We start from the raw sequence: 13,068 nt of genomic DNA, 5'->3' as shown, positions 1-13,068 counted from the left end.
ACAAGGATCACTTTAAAGCATTTATATTACTATATGTGTAAGCATTCAGATCACTTATGGACTATTGGACATAACTGTGAACCATAAGCTCATCATTGCCAGGGATCTATTAGGAACAACATGTAACTCTGTCAAAGATAACATTTACCTGAAAACAGCCGATTACTGACTATGACTCTAAACATGAGCTTCCTAATCTGTTAGGAACAAGTATTCATTTAAAAAATAAAGTTTTATGAAAGCAGTCAGAAGAATTTCAATAGATTTTTTTTGTATCGGACCGATACAGATAAACTCAAACTATGCAAATATCGGCTGATACCGATCCTGGCATCGATATATCACCCATAGTTGATTTTTTAATGAATTTTTTGAACCTGAATGAACACCTGTAAGATTCATATGGCCTGCAGTGACTCACAGTGATTTTCAATCACGTTAAGTTGAATTCTTTGTTTACACTACTGAGTCCATCTAGTTTGATGTCACATTTTCCAGATATGTATTTAAGGGTGAGTGGTAATAGGTTCTAAATATTTACTCACTTCAAAAACCTATTTTCAAATGATTATGTCAGACACAGATATTGTTTTTTTTTAAATTATTTTTAAGTTTTCAGCTTTACAGTACAAAACAGTATGATAAACATTACAATTTGAATTCACTCAAAATTCCTTAGTACACAAACATTAAAATAATTTTTTTTCTTTGTAGAATATATGAACATTGAACTATTGGGAGTGACCAGTATTTATCTATTTGTTTGTATTTTTGAAATAAGATGTGGCATATGTAAATTAGCATATTGGACCCACTTTTTCCAGCATAACACAAACCAGCTTTCTCTGTTGTTCAAATGTGCAGTTAGTTCTTCCATTTTATATATTTCTAATGTTATTTCCCACCAGATTGTTAAATTTGGTACATGGGAAAGGCAATTGTTAGTTAAGCATTTTTTGCTCGCCACTAACAGGGCACCCAGCAAGTATTTATCTTGTTTAGACAATTCCTGTGGCATATATCCAAAATAAACAGTTTTAATTTCCAGACATTGTTTTTTATTATTATTATAACGGCTCTGGCTTCCGGTGCTAGCAGCGAGCGAAACACCGGTCATTGTGACAGCCTTAGTCACATACTCCACGGCTGCTGCAGGTTTTTGGCACTAACTCCCTTCCCTGACCGTGCACAAATGCTTTACGCACGGGATGTGCACGTGGTATGTAAGTGGCCACAGGATCCCCGTGGGATGCCCACACAAACTATCCTCTGACTGTCTGACTTTCTCATTTCGAACAGCGAGATTGCACACACAGAGCACGGACCTATCCCTGAAACAGCTTCCTCCTTTGTTTGGATCCTGTTCTTTTTCCGTTCTTGTCTGTTTTCCAGCACTTTTGGAAGCATGGGAACAAATTTCTTCCTGTCCTCTTTGCTATTTCATTTTAATACATTTTGATAAGAATGACGGTACCGCGATGTAGCTGCAGGTTCAGCTTTTTTCGGAAAAGCCCCGCCCCTTTAACTGTCTCCACCAATCATTCTTAGAGGCTTAATCACATGTCATCAGTCTGACCAATCAGAAGTGGTTAAAGTCTTCACTTCCTTGTTCTGATTCTTCTCATAAAGTCGCTCAGTTCTAACAAAAATACCATCTAAAGCTCGTCTTTAGCGGTGCAGCTTTCCACAGAATCCGGTATCAGACCGTGGAATTAGTGAACAAAACAATGAAGCTCAGAGACGCGAGTCTGTCTGCCATCACTACAACTCCCATGATGCATTGTGTTAAGGTGACAGCGTCTCTGCTCAACGAGTCTTCCCTGTTAAACGTCTTGAAACCACAACAAACACGAATCAAACGGTTTTTATATCTTCTTGATGAAATCAGAGGTCAACAGTTTAGTTCTCCTTCAAGGTTTGTGTTTATTAACAGCCAAACGTCCCAGAGTTTGGTCCAATTCGTCTTTCTAACTGAAACACTTTTCTAATAACGTCTGGATTACTTTATATGTTAAATTTAAGAAGTAATAACAACATTTAACAAACAGGATGAAGGTGAAGTGGCCAACAGACACAATTAAACTAAATTCAAACAATTTAATTATCTAAAAAGAAATAAAACATTTTTGTTAAAGTTTTCAAAGACTTCATCTTTGATTAAGACAAAAGAAAAACTAATAAAACTTCAACCTGTTCACTTTTTGTGTAGCTACACAAAACATAAATATAATGTTAGTCGTTTTGTTTCAAATGTATCAAACTTATTGTGATTGTATTGTTAAAAATTACAGTTGCCTTTGCACCAACATTTAAAAAATAAATCACTATTTAGAATATATTTGTTTTTTTGTGAGGTTACATAAAATTGCATGGTAATAAACTGGAGGAAAAGAAAAAACAACTACCACGGTAAAATTTCAAATTATTTAGTTAAATTATTGCTGAAAACTAAATTCCCTTTTATTACAACTTTTAGAAAAAAACAGCTGCAACTTCCAGCTTTTTCTTACGCAATGATCACAGAAATACATGTGAGATTGCTGAGGGACTGCAAATCAATACAGACTATGAGTTTCTCCTTTTTCAATATTTGGATGATTTGAACAATTTTTGCCAAAAAGTGTGTTTAAATGTATTTTGCTTAATAAACCATCCACATTTTTATCTTTAGAAGACAGTGGATTCATAAATAATTGTTGCAAAACGCAAAATTGATGACGTCAAAAAAAAAATAGTGAGGAGGATGTCCGAATTGCTTTTAAAATTCAGGGAACTACATAATGCCGCACTATATAGTTTTTTAGTAGTTTGGGGTTAGGGTGGGAATTCGAACACAGCTAATGACTTTAAAGCCGGGCGTTACTACCACTTGATGATGTCATCAATAGCCGCTGATGTAGGTACCATAACCGTTCGGCCTGGAACTTCCGTTCGGGTTCCTGGGACTAATGCTGACGTCACATTATGTACGTTGGTCGGATGACGTGTCAGATAGTGATTGGTCTGGACAAATTAGGATACTACCATAGAAGAAGATATTATGAAGTCTGTTGTAAACAAACAGAGCTCTGACATGGAGTGAGATTTTCTTCTAATGTGCTTTTATTATTGAAAAATGAAATGGAAATTTGTAAAGCCCAAGCAGATCTCCACGCTACGTAGTTTGTCCAAGTGGGGCCACCGTAGTGTGACGTTTCCTTCAGTCGAAAGGACCCCGAATGGAAGTTCCAGGCCGAGTGGTTATGGTACCTACACCGCTCATCTACATTAGCGCGTAGCTGCCAGTGCTTAGAAAATGTATAATATCAGTTTTTTATCTTTAGAAAGTCATGCAAAAACAAAAAGTCATGACTTCCATTTAAATGTAAACTTCTGTGCTTCAGAGCACGCCCACTTGAAGAAATGGGTTTCTCCCCCGCGTCACAAGCGCGACGCAGATCACCCTACCGGCAGAGGGACATCCAGTGTAAGTCCCCATGGCTTCCCCTTAAAAAAACTAGTTTGGACACCACTGCAGCTTCAAATGCCCCTACACTTGGAGCAATAGGGAGGAGCTGTAGAGGTAAGGAATAAATTCGCATTTAGCCTTAGAAATGAGGAAATTTGACAGTCAGAGTGTAGTTTGTGTGGACATCCTATGGTAACTTAACGCAGTGTTTTTCAACCTTTTCTGAGCCACGGCACACTTTAACCTTAAAACAAATCCCGCGGCACACCAGCATCCAAAAAAAAATAAGAAAAAAAGGAGAAACTCATAGTCTGTATTGATCTACAGTCCCTCCACAATCTCACACGCATTTTTGAGATAATTGTTGCAGAAAAAGCTGGAAACTGCAGCTGTTTTTTTTCTAAAAGATGCAATAAAAGTTAAGTTAGAAGATTTAAAAACAGTTTGATGTGTGTTCGTTGGTTATAAGACGTTTAACAACAGATCTCCTTGTGCACTGTCACTCTCACAACCCAATGCATCATGAGAGATGTAGTGCATAAAACGGCCGAAGATCGCTTTTCGGAGCTTCATTGTTTTGTTCACTTGTTCCACGGTCTGATACCGGATTCTGTGGAAAGCTACACCGCTAAAGACGAGCTTTAGCTGGTATTTTTGTTAGAACTGAGCAACTTTACGAGCTAAATCGGGACAAGGAAGTGAAGACTTTAACCACTTCTGATTGGTCCGACTGATGACATGTGATTAACCCCCCCAAGAATGATTGGTGGAGACAGTTAAAGGGACGGGACTTTTCCAAAATACAGCCGAAGCTGCAGCTGAATCGCGGTACTGTACCGTCATTCTTATCAAAATGTCTTGAATAAAATAAAATAAACGCAAAGAAAAAGTATTTTACGATCTTTTATATTCCTAACTCCTCAGTGTTTTATCAGGGCCTGTTTGGATGAACAGAGAGCTGAAATCCTGGAGATGGAAATGTTTTTAGATCAGTTAATGAGGGCAATTTCCCACGGCACACTTGACCATCTCCCACGGCGCACTAGTGTGCCGCGGCACACTGGTTGAAAAACACTGACTTAACGTATAACCTGCACACCCTATGCGTGCAGCATTTGCGAGGGGTTAGTAAGGAGCCAGTACTCGCACCTTACTGACCAGAGCATGGCGTAAAGGACGCCATACGACAGCATCACCCGTACATCTCAAGTGCGTGTAACTCACATCATCCTAACAAATACAATACGATCATCTCACCACACAGACGACAATGGTACGTTTAATGACCACAACCCTCCATGGACCCTAACAACCCGTACAGGTGAACCCCCACCCAGGTGCACGCGACTAAAAGAGCTTATGGATAAAGCTGCAAATGGCTGCTCTAAAATACAAACCTAGTTCTGGAAAAACCTTGAATGTCCTTTAAATTGGAATAAAATGAAAATGCAAAGATTTCCAGATAGATACTTTATGGCAGGGGTCTCAAACTCAGTTTACCTTGGGGCCACTGAAGGCAGGGTCTAGCTGAGGGAGGGCCGCAACTTCAACACACACACACACACACACACACACACACACACACACACACACACACACACACACACACACACACACACACACACACACACACACACACACACACACACACACACACCAGTAAACTTGTATGGAACATCTACAATACTATTAACTATACTCTATAATAAACTGTTTTCTGTACAAAAATTACTTATAAAACTCTCATTCAAATAAAACACAATGAAATAAAACACGTAAATAAAAAACTCAATAGGTAAATAAATCAGTAATACATTTTGAGTCTCGGTTGAATGGTTTTTTTTTTTTAAGTTTACTATTTAAACCACAAATCAGTAAAGGAGAAACAAAATTCACTAACCAGTTTTGGATTTTCTTTCTTATAACATTTTGAATAAATACCTTCTAAAAAGGAAAGTAAGGAACTCCTAAATGTGTTCTGGGTAGGGGGCTGTCAGGTTTCCCTAAATGTTCCCCCGTCTTTCAAGCCCGGTCAATGTCACGCCCCCATGGGTCATATACCCCACTGTGATTGGTTGGTTGGTCAGCTCCACGCACAACACTGAAAAAGTGTCATTCATACAAACTGGCGGGACGCACTAACATTAAACTTTCGTATTAAGGCGGGGGCCGCAAAATATCATCTTGGGGGCCGCAAATAGCCCGCAGGCCGCGAGTTTGAGACCCCAGGTTTAAAACCAACATTGGGAAAGAAGCAGCATTTGGTTATGTTTACTTTCTGTTTTCCTCCGTTGCTACAGTGCTGATGGCGATGGAATGGTTAATTATCCATGTGACTGTTCTTTATGTGTGTTTAACAGGCTTTAGGGTAAGACAGATTTTGGTATAAAAAGAGGGAAGTGCTATAAACCTGTCAGCTCCTTTGCAGCCACTGCACTAAAACCAGCAGTAAAGTGAAGCTTTTTCTGCAGTTTGATTTCCTTAGAATAGCAAAGTTTTGCTGCAAGCCCATGATTACAGAGGTCTTTGTTGTATTAAATGCTGAAAATGTTGATTATTTGTGCATCTAAGAATTTCTTCTAATTATAGAGAAGGCTGTGGACAAGCAGACAGAAAAATCCATAGATTTATTAGTGAAGGAAAAACAAGGACGAGAAAACTCCCCAAAAGAAAGCAGCTGGATATGCAGAGATAATCAAGTCACGAAGCAGATGCTCTGATGGGAACAGGAAGCAGGTGGGGAATACCAAGTTCATGGCACACCTGACTCTCCCAAATCTATTCCCTGCATTTGAACATGTTTTCAAAAAAGGTTTCACACTCAGAAACAGGCGAACTTTAACATAAACAAAACCAAAAAAAAAAAAAGAACGCAAAAGAAAGAAAAAAGGAAAGCCGGCTCCACTTTGTGTTTCTCCTCCTGCAGTCAAGTATCAGGGCTGTGGCTCTTAAAGGACCTGCATCCTGAAAAATCAACTTACTGGAGTTTTTTAGTGTATTATAATGTTCATTCCTCACAAAAAGAAACCCCAAGCGGAATTTTGATTTCTGAGTATTCCTCTAAAAACCCTGCTCTCTGAGCACCAGCCCCTCCCAATCCATAAAAACGAGCGGGATCTCACATTGTGACATCACAAAGGGAGGAACCGCCCCTTCCAGGAAGAGTCAGCGCTGCCAGCACCACCATAATTTACAAATAAATTCTTTAAAAATCAGACGATGTGACTTCCCGAATTTTTTTCTGTCATTTGTCTTTATAGTTGAGGAATACATATGATGAAAATTACCAACCTCCCTCAACTTTTTAAGTGGGAGAACTAAGATGCCCATAGGAAAAATCTGTTGCTCATATGTTGCTTGATCTCGTCTCTTGAGATCAGTTTGAGCGTCTCATATTCGTATCATTCTGTGATCATTTGCTTCTTAACTCTTGCTCCTAAGGGTCCCTTAGGAGCAAGAGTTAAGCTATAATGAGAAAAGACATCACTGAGACAAATGAGGTTGAGTTGAGACAACTGTTAGAGCAATAATTAAGAAGTGGGAGAGACGAACCTAAGACGTTCATGAGACAAATCTGAGAAGAATGAGTCCTAAAAGAGATCTCATCATTGTCTGTCTGATGTCTCTTTCATGTCTTAATCATTTCTCTTAAATGTCTTACCAAAGCCGTTAATGAGAATGATATTTGAGATGTATTTGAGAAAGAAAAGAGAAGTTATTTTTATAGCAGTGGTAGCCAATCCTGGTCCTCAAGGGCCACCATCCAGTAGGGTTTAGATGTTTCTTTGCTCCCCAGATGTGAATCAACAGGTGATTAACCACCTCCTGCAGAACTTGAGGAGGCATTTCAACCACTGCAGATCTGTTGGAGCAGGAAAACAGCTAAAACATCCATAACAGTGACCTTCAAGGACCAGGATGGGAGACCACTGATATACAGTAACAGTAAAAACAATACTAGAAATGTAAATGCTTTACACTTTATTTGGGCAGCACCATCATCAGTACAGCATTTGAATTGTGGAAGCAGTATTAGACACTTTTTAAAATATTAAATGCATTAAGTACATGAACCGTGGCGTACTAAATGTGGCTGACATGATGGTAAAGAAAACTTCCATATTTTAAACAACAAACACACTGACATCACTGCTGAGGTACAAGGAAAAAAACAAGATTATGTAACCACATAAAAAAGTACCTGATAAAAACATTCTCCGAAACTTGCAGCCTACCAAATCCATGGACCAATTTGAGAACCAAATTAAGATAAAAAATAAGAAAAAAGATGGAAGAGAAACCAGTCCGCATACTGTAGATCATAGCAGTGGCCTTAGAACCTGCTCTGCCCTACATTTGTTGACAAAGCCTTTCTTGAGCTTGGCCTCTTCAATTTGTTCCCAACCAGGTAGAGTGGCACATCTTAGGCATCAGCTGTAAGACAAGAACATTAAAATCTGGCATGAACAAATTGATAATAGACCGCACATAACAAACAAAGATAACACTTCAAGCTAGAAGCAAACTGTAGTTTTATAAAAGCAGCTGCATAATGCTACCATAAGATTACGTTTCTGTCATCCCTAAAAGCAGCCACACGTCGCTAGAGAGGACATCTGTTTCAGTTAAAAGAATTGAAATGCAGGATTCTATGGGCATTAACTATTTAACAAATAAGGTTCAAATCTGTTTCATTTCATTTTTCATGATACAGTCCAGATCAAACATTTAAGAAATGATCAAGTCACATTTTGCATGGTTGGCTCTTAACAAGGGAAAAATAATACCCATGTCTTAATTGGAACGCTGAGGGCTGATCGTGTCAGACGGCGAACTGTGGAATAAGATATTTCAACGAATATATATTATGGTATCATTAAGAATTTTGTGGTCAATATTTTTTGGATTGTTCAGAATATTTCCATTAGTTTTTTAAATTAGAGCACTTTGGCTTAGGTCTTTGTTCTGTTTGAGACTGAAGAATTATCCCTTAGTGGTACAAAAGTAAAGATTGGAAAAAAGTCTGTTATACTTGGAAAACTTCATAAAGCCACCCTTTAAATTGTATTTTATTTCTTTTAATGTGACACAATCTTACTATTTAAATCAAATTACCCCAAAATAAGGATTTTCAAAGCTAAATTTTAGGTTAGCCAGGGCTGCTCATTCCTGGTCCTTGGGATCCATCACCCTGACTGTTTTCCAGATCCCCAAGCCCTGCTAGCTGTTGATCAGCTCAACCAGATGTCTCCACATACTGATTGAATGAACACACCTGGTCCAGCTAATCAGCTGGAAATCAGGCAGGCTGGTAGATCTCAAGGACCAGGGATGAGCAGCCCTGAGTTAGATTAATACAAGATTAATAAGAATAATTAACTGCAGGTCATGATTAACTAACCACACCCAAAAATGAATCGCATGACAGCACTCATAAATATGTACCTTTGCAGAAACTCCAGGGTTGAAGCCAGCTCAGTTGGATAATGACGGTTAAAGGAGAAGTAGCTTCTGAACATCAGGCACAGTGCTGCAATGTTGTTGTGTACGATGGAGCGGTTCCAAATGAGCATGAACCTCCTTGGGGAAAAGAAAGACTGTCCTAAAGACAGAACAATGGATGAAGTAAACATGTCACTCATGTACAGTGTACAAAGACAAAACCTTTAGAATAATTTAACACTGGAAACTTTACTTACCACATACAATAACAGTTGGAGTCAACGGCACCTGCTGCAGCTGGACCTCGTCTGCATCTTCTACAAGAACATGGCATCCTCCTCAAAGTAGCAGAGCAGAAGAAAGAGCATCTCTTTAACATCTCATCTCTTCTGAGCAGCCACTCTGCTCTCCCCGCATCATCTGCAGCCTTTTAGAGTTTGGAAAAACGTCTTGCTTTCATCATTTCTGCAACAAGAGTGCAAACCATTTCCTTCCTTAGTCTTGGGCCAGGTCTCTTTCCAAAGACTGCACAAATTCCTCAGAAAACTTACTCCATGGAATTTCAAAGCTGTCCTCCCAGTCAATGTACGTACAGTCCTCGTCTTCTGGAAGATGTGGATGACGAACTCCTCGGTGACTATAACAAAAGTGATGATGATTGTGTTGGTGAGGTCTCAACAGATGATGATGTGCTGTTCTCTGGCGTTTGGTCTGCAACAAAAAACAAACAAACAGTATAAGTGTATTAAGTTTACACTGTACTGTCAGTGTGTTACCCATTCATATTCATATCCACTTCTGTGCATTACAAAAACTCATTTGTAATGTTTGAGACTCACATTTCAATTTCCAAAGAGCAAGACGTTTCCGGGCTTGAACAGGTCTCAAAGCTGGCAGCAAGTCAGCCTCTTCTATGAATCGTAGATCCTCATACAACTCCATTTATTCCAATGGACTGCAAGTGTTCTTCCAGGATGTCTTTTGTGGCTCTGGTAGGACCTCCATAATGGCAGTGTGGAGGAACATGGGTTCTGATTCACTCATTTTCACTTGTATTTAGATCACCTTGAATCAGAGAGGGGAAAAAAACATCATGTACACACATTTTATACAGCACAAAGTAAGATCTGGAAAGGTTTTTAAATATGATTTATGATTCACTAAAATCCTCGTACATATCAGTGTTGACATTTGTTGGCTTAGCTACATCTGTGCTCTCTAAACATCTTCACCACTGACAGAGGGCTGAGAACATGTTTCCCTAATATGCATACTTACATTTTCAGATTATGCTTTCTAGACATGTGAGCAGTTAATGATGACTTTACTTTAAACACATGTCCATAACCAGTTTCAAAAGATGGCATGCCAGGCCAAACGTCTGCAAGATGATCTTTTAAACAAGATAAAAGCTTTTTACAGCGTAAAAATTGAACATACAGTGAAACTGCACATTTTGAAGTTTGGAATAATGGACTGTGGTGTCGTCACACTGTGAATGGGACGAACCCTGCAGACCCTTAACTGAAGAGCAAAATGTCTTCCAACAGTTACTTAGCACTCACGCGTTTGGAAAAATATCGAGGCTCATTCTGTAAACTCTGCACTGCAAATAACTCTTCAATGTCTCTATTTTTTATTACAAAAAGCACAAGTAAACCTTTGTAAAAAGTAATAATTACTTATACAGCCAAAGCCACCGCGAGTAGCCCAGACGTCTGCATTACTGGCGGAGCTAGCTTAAAACACCTTTAGTAGCATTCAACTGAGTTCAGAGTTGGAGGGAAGAAATCGCAAACTTACCGTGCAAACTTCAAAGATTTTACTTGAATCTTTTCCAGACAAGCAAAAAAAATGTTGGAGATTCATCACACGGATTGTTAAAACGCAGAAAAAATACGACAAACGGTCGTCAAAAGTCTCTCGTTCTCTGCACTTCTCCCGCTTGCAGATTCCGGCCCGTTGGTGACGTCAACCACAGAGTTTTCCCTCCCACCGTGATCAGCCAATCAGAAATCTGTGTCAAGTGAGGCTGTGATACAGTTTAAAATTCAAATCGGGTTACTCCAGGCTTCTGTTTGTTCAAAATGATGCAGACTAACATCAAGAAAACAGAAAATATTTTCAGCTTGTAAGGCTGCATGAAGGGTGATTTTTAAAGACAAAGATAAATTAACTCAAACTGAACCCCATAAATCTGTACCGCCCTAAAGTTGATTTATTAATTTGATTAATTTTATTTGTGTATTTTATTTGTTTGTTTCAAATGTAAAATCTATTTTTTGTTCACTTTAAGGTGATCCAAATATGATCCCAAATGTCCTTTATTTAGTTCAGACATCAATGTGTTAAATGTTTTATACCCACCAACATATAAGTGTGCGTATATGCACTTGTGCGTGTATGCATGTGTGCCAGTGCATGCGTGTGTTTGTGTTTAACTAAACATAGCACCATTAACCCAACATACATTCTTGTTCATTTATGTTTATCTAAGCAGTCAAAAAAAAGTTTATTAAATCGACACTGCAACGTTGTCTTGAAATTTCATGTTTTTTAAAAAGTTTCAAAAATATGTCTTTTGAGGACATGACCATCTTAATGATTTAACTTTTTTTTCTTGAAATTGTAATTAAGTTATATAAATATGTAAGCAATAAACAACTTTTTTAAGTTGAACATAAATAAAATAAAAAATATTTTCTAGAGATGAACTGTAATGGTGTCATCATGAGACTCATTTTAGGGCTTGTACTACTCTAATTTTTCTTTTTGCTGAGACAATAAAAAAAAAGGCTAAAACAAGATCTAAATTATTGAGCAACGAGAGACAGAACCATTGATGTCTTTCACTGAGACGTAACTGAGATAGGAATTTGAAGTAAGGATATCAAATTGAGACATACTTGAGCGCAACATAATATGGCTCATTTTTCTCTCAATTGAGATCTGGAGAAGAGACAGTTGTGAGAGAATTTTGAGATCACAAACAGTGCTCACTGTGAGACTTATTTCTCAGGAGAAATGTTTGAGAAGAATGAGAAAAGCAGTTTAGTCTCAAACAGTTCTCATTTATGTCTAGGAGACGTAAATGTGACAGAAACGAGATCTCATCTTCAGTTTTGCTTTGCTATGGGTGACTTGCCCCGCTGTATATGGATATAGTTTACCCTCAAAGGCTTGAGAAAATGATTTAAATGTAGATTGATCAAGAATTCAAATAATTAAGCTTTTATTGTAGTAGCATTAATTTATGTTTTTTACAGCATCACTGAAACTGTAAGCATGAAAACCCAAAATAGGAATAGATTAAAAAAAATAACTAGCTGGATTAGCATTCATTCTAGCATTAAGTAAAAATCAAACTCTGAGGTTGGGATCTTTCTTCTTTTTTTCTTATGAATTTTTTTGTGCTTCCACTCGTGCAAACAGGAAAGAAACGGGGAATAAACTCTCCTGCGTCTCCCTCGCTTTCTTTCCGAACAAAGATGATAAATATGTCAAGCTCAGCTTCGTCTTCTTTCAGTCTGAAACATTTCAGTGGCTTGATCCTAAAAGTTTATTTAATCCCATTTTCAATGGATTCCATTTCCACCTTCCTCTGGTTTGGTGAATCTTTGCTCCTGACGCTGCAGTTTCTCTCATCAGCTGATAGATTTCTTTCCTGTCGGCATATGTGCTGTTTGTGACTCCACAGCATTTCACATACGTGTGGTTAAATACAAAACGGCGCCCAGACAAGAGCGATGCTTCGTGTTCACCTCAGAGAACCGTTTTTTTTTTAAACACAGTCCGCATCAATCATCTGGTTGGAGGCTACCTTGTCATGAGCTGATGACACACACGATCCATCACAGCAGCTGCCTCCTGCAGTCAGACGTTACCTCATGAAATAATCCGTTCACGAAAGACTGCACAGTTTTTTGCTCTAATTTCCTGTTTCTTTGGTTCCACTCTCAGGTTTTCATCTTAGACATCAATAAACAAACTCCAGTTGCAACAAAGCAGCTTATTTTGCCGATAACTCTCACAGGGAATCTTTAATTAGACGAACCAGAGAGGGGTTTGCAAAAACAGCCCTCCCCTGAGAAAACAGTGAGCTGCAGACCCCCCCCCCCCCCCCCCCCACACACACACACACACATTCATTATATACGTCCTCCTTCAGCACCAAAATT

General features: G+C 38.5%; 1 protein-coding gene and 1 long non-coding RNA gene across 6 annotated transcripts in view; one reads left to right on the top strand and one right to left on the bottom strand.

Annotated features, from left to right (window-relative positions):
- ache (acetylcholinesterase (Cartwright blood group)) overlaps window positions 1-13,068 on the top strand; it is a 58,647-nt gene that overhangs the window by 40,596 nt on the left and 4,983 nt on the right. The window lies entirely within an intron of this gene.
- On the bottom strand, window positions 7,413-10,980 carry LOC111946349. 5 transcript variants are annotated; one of them, XR_002872021.1, is made up of 6 exons: window positions 10,694-10,978; window positions 9,730-9,955; window positions 9,148-9,601; window positions 8,894-9,050; window positions 8,724-8,789; window positions 7,413-7,882 (listed from the first exon to the last, which is right to left on the bottom strand). It is a non-coding gene; the product is annotated as an uncharacterized LOC111946349 (long non-coding RNA). The 5 variants fall into 5 exon arrangements; XR_002872022.1 differs by lacking the exon at window positions 8,724-8,789 and having other exon boundaries at window positions 9,148-9,355; window positions 9,442-9,601; window positions 10,694-10,975; XR_002872023.1 differs by lacking the exon at window positions 8,724-8,789 and having other exon boundaries at window positions 9,148-9,228; window positions 9,442-9,601; window positions 10,694-10,972.

This window comes from Oryzias latipes, chromosome 18 (genome assembly GCF_002234675.1).
Source record: "Oryzias latipes chromosome 18, ASM223467v1".
In the NCBI taxonomy this organism is placed as follows: domain Eukaryota; kingdom Metazoa; phylum Chordata; class Actinopteri; order Beloniformes; family Adrianichthyidae; genus Oryzias; species Oryzias latipes.
Note: the sequence above shows the minus strand (reverse complement) of the source record. Positions and strands in the feature narration are given on the sequence as shown.